The following is a 13,105-nucleotide window of genomic DNA, read 5'->3' as shown; positions in this document are numbered from 1 at the left end:
GGGTGGGGAGGGAGAGGGGAGTGGGGTCAGGGAACCCCAACAGGGGCTCTGGGACAGGCTGATGGGGGGGTGGGGAGGGAGAGGGGAGTGGGGTCAGGGAACCCCAACAGGGGCTCTGGGACAGGCTGATGGGGGGGTGGGGAGGGAGAGGGGAGTGGGGTCTGGGAACCCCAACAGGGGCTCTGGGACAGGCTGATGGGGGGGCGGTGGGGAGGGAGATGGGAGTGGGGTCTGGGAGAGAGGGGGCATGGGTGTGCCTATGGCTGACTCTTGTTGATGTATGACAGAAAACCACAAAATTCTATAAAGCAATTATCCTTCAGTTAAAAAATTAAAACAAACAAACAAACAACAACAACCACCACAAAAACCTGATACTGAAATCAGAATTGAGGTTACCAGAGGAGAAAGGGTTTGGGGGATCTGCAAAATGGGTGAAGTGGGCCAAGTCTTTAGTGATGGATGGAAACTAGGTTTGTGGTGGCGATCATTTGTAATGTATATGGATATCAAGTTTTTAACACAATGTAATACAGTGTACACTTGTGATATAAATAATTTTTTAAAAACACAACAAAGCAAGCAGCACATACTCTATTATCACATGTATGTTGGTATGAAGTTAATTTTGATTGTCTCTATAATTAAACTGCCCACCACCCTCTACTCTAGAGGGTTAATTCCAAAAGATCCAGCAAGGTTCTAGTTCATCTTCTTCTCTAAAACTATGTTGTGTTAAAACCCTCAGCAATGCAAAGGTATTTCTTACTGAAATAATGTTTCAACCTGAATGCATGTTTTCTAGGTTTTAGATGGTAACAATTTTATATAAATGATCCTCAAAGTTAAATGCCAACTTTTGGTTCAGTATATATTATCTTAATGAAAACATAATGATCATAGGCCATGCATTTTTAGGAAAGTCTGAAACTTAAAAACTTATTTTTATAACATGAATCGTCTTGGATATCTTACTTCCTGAACTTCAGCTGAGGTGTGCCCTTCTCTTTGCTGAATGTGATTTCCCCTGCCTAAGTCACTCAATGCCTTCATCTCCTACCCCTACCCCCATTCCACTCTTAGTAATAAAACTCTACTCTTAGAAAAAGAAAAAAAAAAAAAGATCTGAACTGTTTTCCCTCTTCTTGGAGAGAAGCTGTAAGTCTTATCCTAACTTCTCCAATGTATTCTCTTTTCTAACTGTGATAATCTGCAGGACAAAGTTGGTTCTAAAGCACTGAAGCACAGAATTATCCTGCCCTGTTTAAGAACCAACAAACACTCCTCAAAGCAAACCTTTTCTTTTCTTTATTCTGACTATACCATCTGAAAACCTTAAGGGGTTTTCCATGCACTCTAATACATTGTTTGGACCAGACTTTATACACATATATGTGATAACTGGTTGTATATAGTTTTAGTAAATTTCCCTAGAAATCTTTGATTTCTTTATTAGTTGACCCCTTTGGTCAGGAAGATCCTCTGCAGAAGGGATACCACTACCCACTCCAATATTCTTGGGCTTCCCTGGTGGCTCAGCTGGTAAAAAATCCGCCTGCCATGTGAGAGACCTGGGTTCGATCCCTGGGTTGGGAACATCCCCTGGAGGAGAGAAAGACTACCCACCCCAGTGTTCTGGCCTGGAGAATTCCATGGGCTGTATAATCCGTGGGGTCACAAAGAGTCGGACACGACTGAGTGACTTTCACTCTCTCACTTTGAATGTATAATATATGTGCATGTGGTTGTTATTTTAGTTGCTAAGTCATGTCCGACTCTTGTAACCTCAGGGACTGCAGCCCACCAGACTCCTATGTCCATGGGATTTCCCAGGTAAGAATTTTGGGATGGGTTGCCCTTTCCTTCTCCACAGGAATCTTTCTGACCCAGGGATCAAACACACATCTGCATTGTCAGGCAGATTCTTTACCACTGAGCCTCCAGGGAAGCCCAATTTATCTACATAATTCCAGCGAACTCCAGCTCTTTTTCCATGCACATGGAGGATTAGTCTTACAGATTATATTTCTAGACATGTAAATGTGTTAGCTATCCATATTAGAATTGTAATAAGAGTTTTTATGTAAAATGTAAAACCTTTTGTTTTTCTCATAAACAAAAATGATAACTTTAATGTAACATGTGAAAAGTCAAATTTGAATGAAATAATGTTCCATTTTGTTTTTTTTTTAATCTGCCACCTAAAACTAAATACTGTATTCTAGTACCTTCACCATGTTCTTCTTTCCAAGTGAATAACAAGCTAAGTGTAAGTGTGCGAGAGTTGGAAGTTTCCACTTCTAAAACTCTAATTTTCCTGACAGAGGTGTCCTATAGTCAGAAATTTGCTTGCAATACATTTAATAAATTGAAATAGGAATTGCTTTTTCTTGATATTCTGCCTGAAGCTCAACATGTAGATATACATAATTCACTCCTAGCAGGAACTAAATTTTGAAACTATAAGAATAAGATGAGCAAACCTCAAATTTCTAACTGTAGTGAACAGGAAGATTGTTCTGAAGGAAAATACAGTCAGAAGAAATAAAATTTAAGCAAGTATGCTGCGGAAAATGCATATGCTGGCTAAGTTTTGATGAACTGCTTTTTCCTCTGTGCAGTTTTTATTCTTTCTCTTTGCAAATGAGGCTGTAGCTTTAAATTTTTAAATTTCCTTATTTGCTAAGAAATGAAAGTTTCTTTTCATCTCCCCCCCTCCCAATGTCTTTGAAATAGCTTCTCCTTTCATACGTGACCTCACACGTCTCCTCTTTACACACGTTAAACTTGATATCTCTCCCTTTGGTCATTCCGTTCTTCTCATACACAAATGTGCACATGCATATATGTTCACACATAGAACATGTGTGTTCTATGTTGGCTCTCTGGTAGCTTCCCTGGTGCCTCATACCGTAGAGAATCTGCCTGCACTGCCGGGACCTGGGTTCATCCCTGGGTCGGGAAGATCCCCTGGAGAAGGGCATGGCAACCCACTCCAGTACTCTTGCCTGGAGAATCCCATGGCCGGAGGAACCTGGCAGGCTACAGCTCATGGGGTTGCAAGGAGTCAGATATAACTGAGCAACTAACACTTTCACAGGAAAAGTTACTAATATAACTTCTGTTAAACATGTCAAATGGTCATGAGAGGGGGGTAGACTTTTAGACAGTTCCTAGTCTTGTCCACATATCCTAAGGACGTCACCTATTGAATTGGGTAAGTATTCAAATGCTCCTAGACAATGCTACAGATTCACATAAAGGGTCATACCAGAAAGTTTTTGCACTTTTTCTTACTAAATTCTTAATTGAAAAACATAAAAGATAGATGCTCCAAGGGGAACCTAGACTAAAATCTTTATGGGAGAAATAGGAAAAAAGAAGAGAACATGTATCCAGTAAGTTGGAAAACTTGCTCTTATCAGATAATTAAGCAAATAGGTCTACACATGGCTCAGCAGAAGTGGAAAGGCCAGCTGCTTCAGTCAAGTCCAATTCTTTGTGAGCCCATGGACTGTGTTGGGGCATAGGCTTGGATTACTGTGATATTGAATGGTTTGCCTTGAAAACGAACAGAGATCATTCTGTCGTTTTTGAGATTGCATCCAAGTACTGCATTTCAGATTCTTTTGTTGACTATGATGGACACACCATTTTTTCTAAGGGATTTTTGCCCACAGTAGTAGGTATAATGGTCATCTGAGTTAAATTCATCCATTCCAGTCCATTTTAGTTTGCTAATACCTAAAATGTCAGTGTTTGCTCTTACCATCTCCTGTTTGACCACTGCCAAATTGCCTTTATTCATGGACCTAACATTCCAGGTTCCTATGCAATATTGCTCTTTTCAGCACTGGACCTTGCTTCCATTACCAGTCACATCCACAACTGGGTGTTGTTTTTGCTTTGTCTCCAGCTCTTCATTCTTTCTGGAATTGTTTCTCCGCTGGTCTCCAGTAGTGTATTGGGCATCTACCGACCTGGGGAGTTCCTCTTTCAGCATCCTATCTTTTTGCCTTTTCATACTGTTCATGGGGTTCTCAAGGCAGGAATACTGAAGTGGTCTGCCGTTCCCTTCTCCAGTGGACCACATTCTGTCAGACCTCTCCACCACGACCTGTCCATCTTGGGTGGCTGTACACATCATGCCTCATTGTTTCACTGAATCAGACAAGGCAGAATGATCTCTGTTCATTTCTAAGGCAAACCATTCAATATCACAGTAATCCAAGTATATGCCCCGACCAGTAATACTGAAGAGGCTGAAATTGAACGGTTCTATGAAGACCTACAAGACCTTCTAGAACTAACACCCCCAAAATATGTCCTTTTCATTATAGGGGACTGGAATGCAAAAGTAGGAAGTCAAGAAACACCTGGAGTAACAGGCAAATTCGGCCTTGGAGTACAGAATGAAGCAGGGCAAAGGCTAATAGAGTTTTGCCAAGAGAATGCACTGGTCATAGCAAACACCCTCTTCCAACAACACAAGAGAAGACTCTGCACATGGACGTCACCAGGTGGTCAACACTGAAATCATATTGATTATATTCTTTGCAGTCACAGATGGAGAAACTGTATACAGTCAGCAAAAACAAGACCAGGAGCTGACTGTGGCTCAGACCATGAACTCCTTATTGCCAAATTCAGACTTAAGTTGAAGAAAGTAGGGAAAACCACTAGATCACTCAGGTATGACCTAAATTAAATACCTAACGATTATACAGTGGAAGTGACAAATAGATTTAAGGGACTAGATCTGATAGACAGAGAGCCTGATGAACTATGGGCAGAGGTTTGTGACATGATACAGGAGACAGGGATCAAGACCATCCCCAAGAAAAAGAAATGCAAAAATAAAAATGGCTGTCTGAGGAGGCCTTACATATAGCTGAGAAAAGAAGAAAAACAAAAGCAAAGGAGAAAAGGAAAGATATACCCATTTGAAAGCAGAGTCCCAAAGAATAGCAAAGAGAGATAAGAAAGCCTTCCTCAGTGATCAATGCAGAGAAATTAAGGAAAACAATAGAATGGGAAAGACATCTCTTCAAGCAAATTAGATATACCAAGGGAAAATTTTATGCAAAGATGGGCACAATAAAGGAGAAAAATAGTATGGAACTAACAGAAGCAGGAGATATTGAGAAGAGGTGGCAAGAATACATAAAAGAACTATACAAAAAAAATTCATGACCCAGATAACCACGATGGTGTGATCCCTCACCTAGAGCCAGACATCCAGGAATGCGAAGTCAAGTGGGCCTTAGGAAGCATCACTATGAACAAAGCTAGTGGAGGTGATAGAATTCCAGTTGAGCTGTTTTAAAACCTAAAAGATGATGCTGTGATATTGCTGCAGTCAATATGCCAGCAAATTTGGAAAACTCAGCAGTGGCCACAGGACTGGAAAAGGTCAGTTTTCATTCCAATCCCAAAGAAAGGCAATGGCAAAGAATGCTCAAACTACCACACAACTGCACCCATCTCACACGCTAGTAAAGTAATGCCCAAAATTCTCCAAGCCAGGCTTCAACAATATATGAACCGTGAACTTCCAGATGTTCAAGCTGGATTTAGAAAAGGCAGAGGAACCAGAGATCAAATGGCCAACATCTGTTGGACCATCAAAAAAGCAAGAGAGTTCCAGAAAAACATCTATTTCTGCTTTATTGTCTATGCCAAAGCCTTTGTGTGAAGCAGTGAAATGAAGTTGCTCAGTCATGTCTGACTCTTTGTGACCCCATGGACTGCAGTCTACCAGGCTCCTCTATCCATGAGACTTTCCAGGCAGGAGTACAGGAGTGGGCTGCCATTTCACTCTCCAGAGGATCTTTCCGACCCCGGGATCAGACCCATGTCTCCCGGATTGTAGGCAGATGCTTTACCATCTGAGCCACCAGGGAAGTTTGACTGTGTGGATCACAATAAACTCTGTAAAACTCTGAAAGAGATGGGAATAGCAGACCACCTGATCTGCCTCTTGAGAAATCTGTATGCAGGTGAGAAAGCAACAGTTAGAACTGGATATGGCACAACAGACTGGTTCCAAATAGGAAAAGAAGTATGTCAAGGTGTATATTGTCATCATGCTTATTTAACTTTTATGCAGAGTACATCATGAGAAACACTAGGCTGGAGGAAGCACAAGCTGGAATCAAGATTGCCAGGAGAAATATCAGTAACCTCAGATATGCAGATGACACCACCCTTATGGCAGAAAGTGAAGAGGAACTAAAGAGCCTCTTGATGAAAGAGAAAGAGAAGAGTAAAAGTTGGCCTAAAGCTCAACATTCAGAGAACTAAGATCATGGCATCTGGTCCCATCATTTCATGGCAAATAGATGGGGAAACAGTGGAAACAGTGTCAGACTTTATTTTTTTGGGCTTCAAAATCACTGCAGATGGTGATTGCTGCCATGAAATTAAAAGATGCTGACCCCTTGGAAGGAAAGTTATGGCCAACCAAGACAGCATATTAAAAAACAGAGACATTACTTTGCCAACAAAGGTCCGTCTAGTCAAGGCTATGGTTTTTCCAGGAGTCATATATAGTTGTGAGAGTTGGACTATTACAGAAAGCTGAGTGCCAAAGAATTTATGTTTTTGAACTGTGGTGTTGGAGAAGACTCTTGAGAGTCCCTTGGACTTCATCCTAAAGGAAATCAGTCTTAAATATTCATTGGAATGACTGATGTTGAAGCTGAAACTCCAATACTTTGGCCACCTGATGCGAAGAGCTGACTCATTTGAAAAGACCCTGATGCTGGGAAAGATTGAAGGCAGGAGGAGAAGGGGACAACAGAGGATGAGATGGTTGGATGGCATCAAAGACTCAATGGACATGTTTGAGTAAACTCTGGGAGTTGGTGATGGACAGGGAAGATTGGCGTGCTGCACTCCATGGGGTCGCAAATAGTCAGACACAGCTGAGTGACTGAACTGAACTGATGGACTGTGTAGCCCACCATGCTTCTCGGTCCATAAGCTTCCCCAGGCAAAAATTATGGAGTGTGTTGCCATTTCCTCCTCCAGGGAATCTTCCTGACCCAGGGATTGAACCTGCATCTCTTACATCTCCTGCATTGGCAGGAGGGTTTTTTACCTCTAGTGCCACCTGGGAAGCACCCAGAAGCTGGAAAGAAAGTTTAAACTGATCACAGCTATGGGAACATTCTAAAGTTTTATTGCTATGCCCTCTGTGGTCCCTCTGGCCACATGTATATATTTAAATCTAAATTTAATAAAATAAAATAAAACTTAAGATGTTAGTTTTTCAATCATGTAAGACAAATTTCAAGTGCTCACTAATAGTTTGTGTTGCCACTGCATCTGGAGGATGCTAATGCAGAAGTTTTTCATCTTTGTATAATGTTCTATTTGTCAGCCTTGTTTTATAGACGTTAACTCTGTGTGACTGGATATAAGTAATGGTGATTTATAAATGCTTACATAGAGACCAAACTATCTCTCTATGAATATATTAGAAACTATCAGCTGTTCCTAATATCTGTTTTTCCTTTGCAGACAAATTTTAGCTCGTTATATAATTGTCCAGAATAAAGGCCATGTCCTCCAACATGATTTATAGCTAGGTCAAAGATAGATATAAATGAAAGTGTTACATGTCGAATTTCTGGGGTGTCCCCTTAAAGACAATACATTCTTCTCTCTGTTCTGTTTTCCGACGCCCTTTCTTCCAATCTGCGGCCTGAATTTGGATACCGTGTTCCAAACTTTACTTGCCATATTCAATCATTACAACAACGCTGCCCACAAGGGTGGGTGAAGTAATAACCAGAGAAAGGCCTGAATTCCTAATAACCTCCTGGATCAGGGCCATCACACTGGCCCAGAACTGCCCACATCCTGACTTTTATATAAAAAAGAAATACATTTAATTTAAGCCATTGTGCATTTCTGTCTCTTGTATACTATAGCAATATATAGCGCATTCTTTATGTAGCCTTTTTATATGATGTACTTCCATCACTGTGCTGTTTGCCTTTAATGTCTCTCTCCTCTTAGCCAGTTGTTAGCTCCAAAAGGGTATAACTAATATCTCTTTTGCTAATCTTCTACCGTGTTAGCTACTTGCATGTAAGCAGGCAAGAAGAAAGGAAAGAAAGAAGGAATAACTAGGTGGGATGAGAACAGGTCATGGTCTGCCACAAGGAAATTCAATTATGAATAAATAGGAGGCTTATAATAACTTAAACGATGTAGAAATCAGACACTAGCTTTGATGGAAACTGCATGAGAAATTCTTAAAATAGCCTCATTTTCAGAATCACAGTTAGCAAGGTCACAGATGAGAATTTTTCATCTGGCTAATTCATATAGCTCTTAATAAGAAGATAGTCTTAGAGAAGAGGTTTTTAAATAACATAATGAATATGCTTAGACCTTTGAATCTTAGTTATATGAGTTCAAAGTAAGTACAATCATATAATTGACAAACTCAAAGGGCTCCCATGAAAACTTGGAACGGGTGCAGGTACAGGTATAAGAAATGATGATGTTAGATAGATATAAAGATATAGTCATATAGTTACATAATTAGGTATATGATTATATAATTACATTACATGATTAGTTATGTAGTTTTATCATTATAACCCAAACTATAAAATATCCATGAATCCCTGGATAATTTTAAATATTTTTTAAAGTAAAATATTTTGAAAAGTAAGTTTAAATAAACTTTTTTGTGCTATTTTTTAAAAAAAATTTCCTGAGTATAATTGATTTACAGTGTTGTAAATCAGTTATATAATCTGTACACTTATGTATTCACTCATTTTTTATATTCTTTTCTTACAGAGGCCATCACAAAGTATTGAGTAGAGTTCCCTGTGATATACAGCAGGTTTTATTAGTCATCTGTTTTATATGTAGCAGTGTTTATATGTCAGTCTCACAGCCACTGTGGAGAACAGTATAGCAATTCCTTAAAAAAACTAAAAATAGAACTGTCATACGAACCAGCGGTCCCAGTACTGGGCATATGCCCAGAAAAAAACATAATTTGGAAAGATGCAGGCACCCTAGTTTAATTGCAGCACTATTTACAGTGGGTAGGATGCTGAAGTGAACTGAATGTTCATCCACAGAGGAATGGATAAAAAGAAGGTGTGGTATATATATATACATATGTATGTATATATATAATGGAATACTGTGTCTTTAGTTGCTAAGTTGTGTGACTCTTTTCAGCCCCATGGACTGTACCCTGCCAGACTCCTCCGACCATGAGATTCTCCAGGCAAGAATACTGGAGTGAATTGCCATTTCCATCTTTAGGGGATCTTCCCAACCCACGGATTGAACCTATGTTTCCTGCATTAGCAGGATGGGTTGAGCCACCAGGGAAACCCATAATGGAATATTACTCAGCTATAAAAAGTACAAAATAATGCCATTTGTAGCAACATGGATAGACACAGAGATTGTCATACTGAGTGAAGTTAATCAGAGAAAGACATACCATATAATATTGCTTATATGGGGAATCTAAAAAGAAAGGTACAAATGAATTTATTCACAAAACAGAAGTAGAGTTATGGATGTAGAAAATAAACATGATTACCAGGGGATAGGTGGGGGTAGGAATAATTTTAAATAAACTTTATTTAAGAACAACATTTCCATATACCCACATTCAATTTCTCTTACTTTTAACAGATTATATTAGAATAGTGTGTTTGTCACAACTAATGAACCAATATTGGTGAATTATTATTAAGTTCCATAGTTTCTTCAGATTTCATTAGGTTATACCTAATGCCCTTTTTATTCCAGGATACTATCTAGGCTATCACAGATAGGAGTTGTGTCTCTTTATGGCTCCTCTCGGCTGTGGGAAAGTTTTTCAGATTTTCAGGTATTTTGAGGATGAAATTTTATTGGAGTTACTATTATGTTTTTTTCATGATGGGGATGTTGTTATTGTGTGTGTTGGGGAAGAACACCGTTTTCATCCCATAACTGTCGAGGGTACATACTATCAACTCAGCTTGCACACTGTTAATGTTGATCTTCATCATATGACTAAAGTAGTCTTTGTCAGGTTTTTCTATTGTAAAACTAACCTTTCCTCCCACTTTCCATACTGTGTTTTGTTGGAAGAAATTCAACACACTTAAGGAGTTTGGACTTATGCTCTTTATCCTTCAGGCAGAGTATCTCCATAAACTGTTTGAAATTTTCCTATATAGGAGCTTTTATCTCTTCTCCCCCTTTTGTTTATTATCTAATCATTTATTTATATCACTGTGAACTCATGAATCAAACCCTTATGATTACACAGTGGAAATGACAAATATATTCAAGGGATTAGATCTAATAGACAGAGTGTGTGAAGAACTATGGATGGAGGTTCATGACACTGTACAAGAGGCAGTGATCAAAACTGTCCCCAAGAAAAATAAATGCAAAAAAGCCAAATGGTTGTCTGAGGAAGCCTTATAAATAGCTGAGAAAAGAAGAAAAGAAAAGGGCAAAGGAGAAAAGGAAAGATATACTCATTTGAATGCAGAGTTCCAAAGAATAGAAAGGAGAGATAAGAAAGTCTTCCTCAGTGATCAATGCAAAGAAATAGAGGAAAACAATAGAATGGGAAAGACTAGAGATCTCTTCAAGAAAATTAGAGATACCAAGGGAACATTTCATGCAAAGATGAGAAGAATAAAGGACAGAAATGGTATGGACCTGACAGAAGCAGAAGATATTAAGAAGAGGTGGCAAGAATACACAGAAGAACTATACAAAAAAGATCTTTGTGACCCGGATAACCACAATGGTGTGATCACTCACCTAGAGCCAGATATCCTGGAATGCAAAGTCAAGTGGGCCTTAGGAAGCATCATTACAAACAGAGCCAGTGGAGGTGATGGAATTCCAGTTGAACTATTTCAAATCCTAAAAGATGATGCTGTGAAAGTGCTGCACTCAATATGCCAGCAAATTTGGAAAACTCAGCAGTGGCCACAGGACTGGAAAAGTTTTCATTCCAATCACAAAGAAAATCAATGCCAAAGAATACTCAAACTACTGCACAATCGCACTCATCTCACACACTAGCAGGCATCAACAGTATGTTAACTGTGAATTCCAGAATAACATTTACTTTTGCTATATTGACTATGCCAAGGTCTTTGACTGTGTGGATCGCAACAAACTGTGGAAAATTCTCAAGAGATGGGAATACTAGACCACCTGACCCCCCTCCTGAGAAATTTGTGTGCAGGTCAAGAAGCAACAGTTAGAACTAGACATGTAACAATAGACTGGTTCCAAATCGGGAAAGGAATACGTCAAGGCTGTATATTGTCACCCTGCTTATTAAACTTAAATTCAGAGTACATCATGCACAATTCTGGGCTGGAGGAAGCACAAGCTGGAATCAAGATTGCCAGGAGAAATATCAGTAACCTCAGATATGGAGATGACACCACCCTTATAGCAGAAAGTGAAGAAGAACTAAAGAGCCTCTTGATGAAAGTGAAAGAGGAGAGTGAAAATGTTGACTTAAAACTCAATATTCAGAAAACCAAGATTATGGCATCTGGTCGCATCACTTCATGGCAAATAGATGGGAAAACAATGGAAACAGTGAGAGACTTTATGTTTTGGGGCTCCAAAATCACTGCAGATGGTGACTGCAGCCATGAAATTAAAAGACACTTGCTCCTTGGAAAAAAAGTTATGACCAGCCTGGAGACAGCATATTAAAAAACAGAGACATTACTTTGCCAACAAAGGTTCATCAAGTCAAAGCTATGTTTTTATCCAGTAGTCATGTTTGGATGTGAGAATTGGACTATAAAGAAAGCTGAGTGACAATGAATCAACGCTTTGAACTGTGGTGTTGGAGAACACTCTTGAGAGTCCCTTGCACTGCAAGATTCGTTTAGCATTTGTATCTTGCTTTGATACCAAGAAAATGATATGTGGCTCATTATAGCATCCTCCCCTTGCTTATCTTTAACCTCCCACTCTAACAGTGAAAGCCTGACTCCCACTGTCCACCATCCCATTTCTTTAACTGTTTAAGTCCAGTGTATGTATATAGCAGCATCAGAATTGTTAACCTGTACTTTCTTAGGAAGAAATTTTATTAACTAGAATACAGTATGTGTAGTCCCTTTTGCCTCTAGTATTACAGACATGAGTCATTTCCAAAGGTATTACTGCCACCAGCATTTCCGCCACGTCACACTGATGAGGCTATCTCACATACACGTAACTCTGGGACAGCTGGGGTTTAGCGGTGCTGACCCTCCTTGCAGTCAAAAATCCATGTAAAAAACTTACAGTCAACCCCCTATGTCCATGGTTCCTCTGCATCTGTAGTTCTACATTCCTAGATTTAACCCACCCTGGATCATGTAGTTCTGCAAGTGCATGCTCAGTTGCTAAGTCATGTCCAACTCTGCAACCCCATGGACTATAGCCCACCAAGCTCCTCTGTCCGTGGGATTTTCCAGGCAAGAATGTGGAATAGGGCTTGCCATTTCCTACTCCAGCGGTTCTTCCCAACCCAGAGATCAAAGGCACATCACCCGTGTCTCCTGCACTGGCAAGCAGCTTCTTTACCACTGAGCCACCTGAGACCCACTGTAGCATTTGTTACTAAAAAAACAATCTGTGTATAAAGAGACCCGCATAGTTTAAACCCATGTTGTTCAAGGACCAACTGTATTTGTAATACACTTCAGTTGTTCCATTATTTTTTTTTTCCTTCTTTGGATCCCCAAACTTCTAATTATTTTTCAAAATTGTATACATTAAAGTTCATTCTATTATGTATCACAATTACAGCATCAAACAGAATAGTTTCTTCACCCTAAAGATTCCCCTGTGTTTCAACCTACTCTGTTCAAATTTCCTTCTGATTTCCTGGCAGCCGCAAATCAGTTCACTATAGTTATAGTTTTGTCATTTCCAAATGTCCAGTTATTGGAATCATACAATCTATAGCCTTTTCACACTCACACTTTTCACTTATCAGTATGCATTTAGTATATACTTCTTTTTCTGATTGATAGCTCATTTCCTTTAAATATTGAATAATATTCTGTTTATTTGTGTACACATTGAAGGACTT

At 39.4% G+C, this 13,105-nt stretch overlaps 1 long non-coding RNA gene across 1 annotated transcript; it reads right to left on the bottom strand.

Moving 5' to 3' along the window:
* Positions 1-6,976: 6,976 nt before the first annotated feature.
* Positions 6,977-12,611, bottom strand: LOC122427602. The gene is made up of 2 exons (XR_006265495.1): positions 12,561-12,611; positions 6,977-7,059 (listed from the first exon to the last, which is right to left on the bottom strand). It is a non-coding gene; the product is annotated as an uncharacterized LOC122427602 (long non-coding RNA).
* Between the last annotated feature and the right edge of the window lie 494 nt (positions 12,612-13,105).

Source organism: Cervus canadensis, chromosome 25 (assembly GCF_019320065.1).
Source record: "Cervus canadensis isolate Bull #8, Minnesota chromosome 25, ASM1932006v1, whole genome shotgun sequence".
Lineage (NCBI taxonomy): Eukaryota > Metazoa > Chordata > Mammalia > Artiodactyla > Cervidae > Cervus > Cervus canadensis.
The sequence above is the reverse complement of the archived record's forward strand: the minus strand, read 5'-3'. Positions and strand labels throughout refer to the sequence as shown.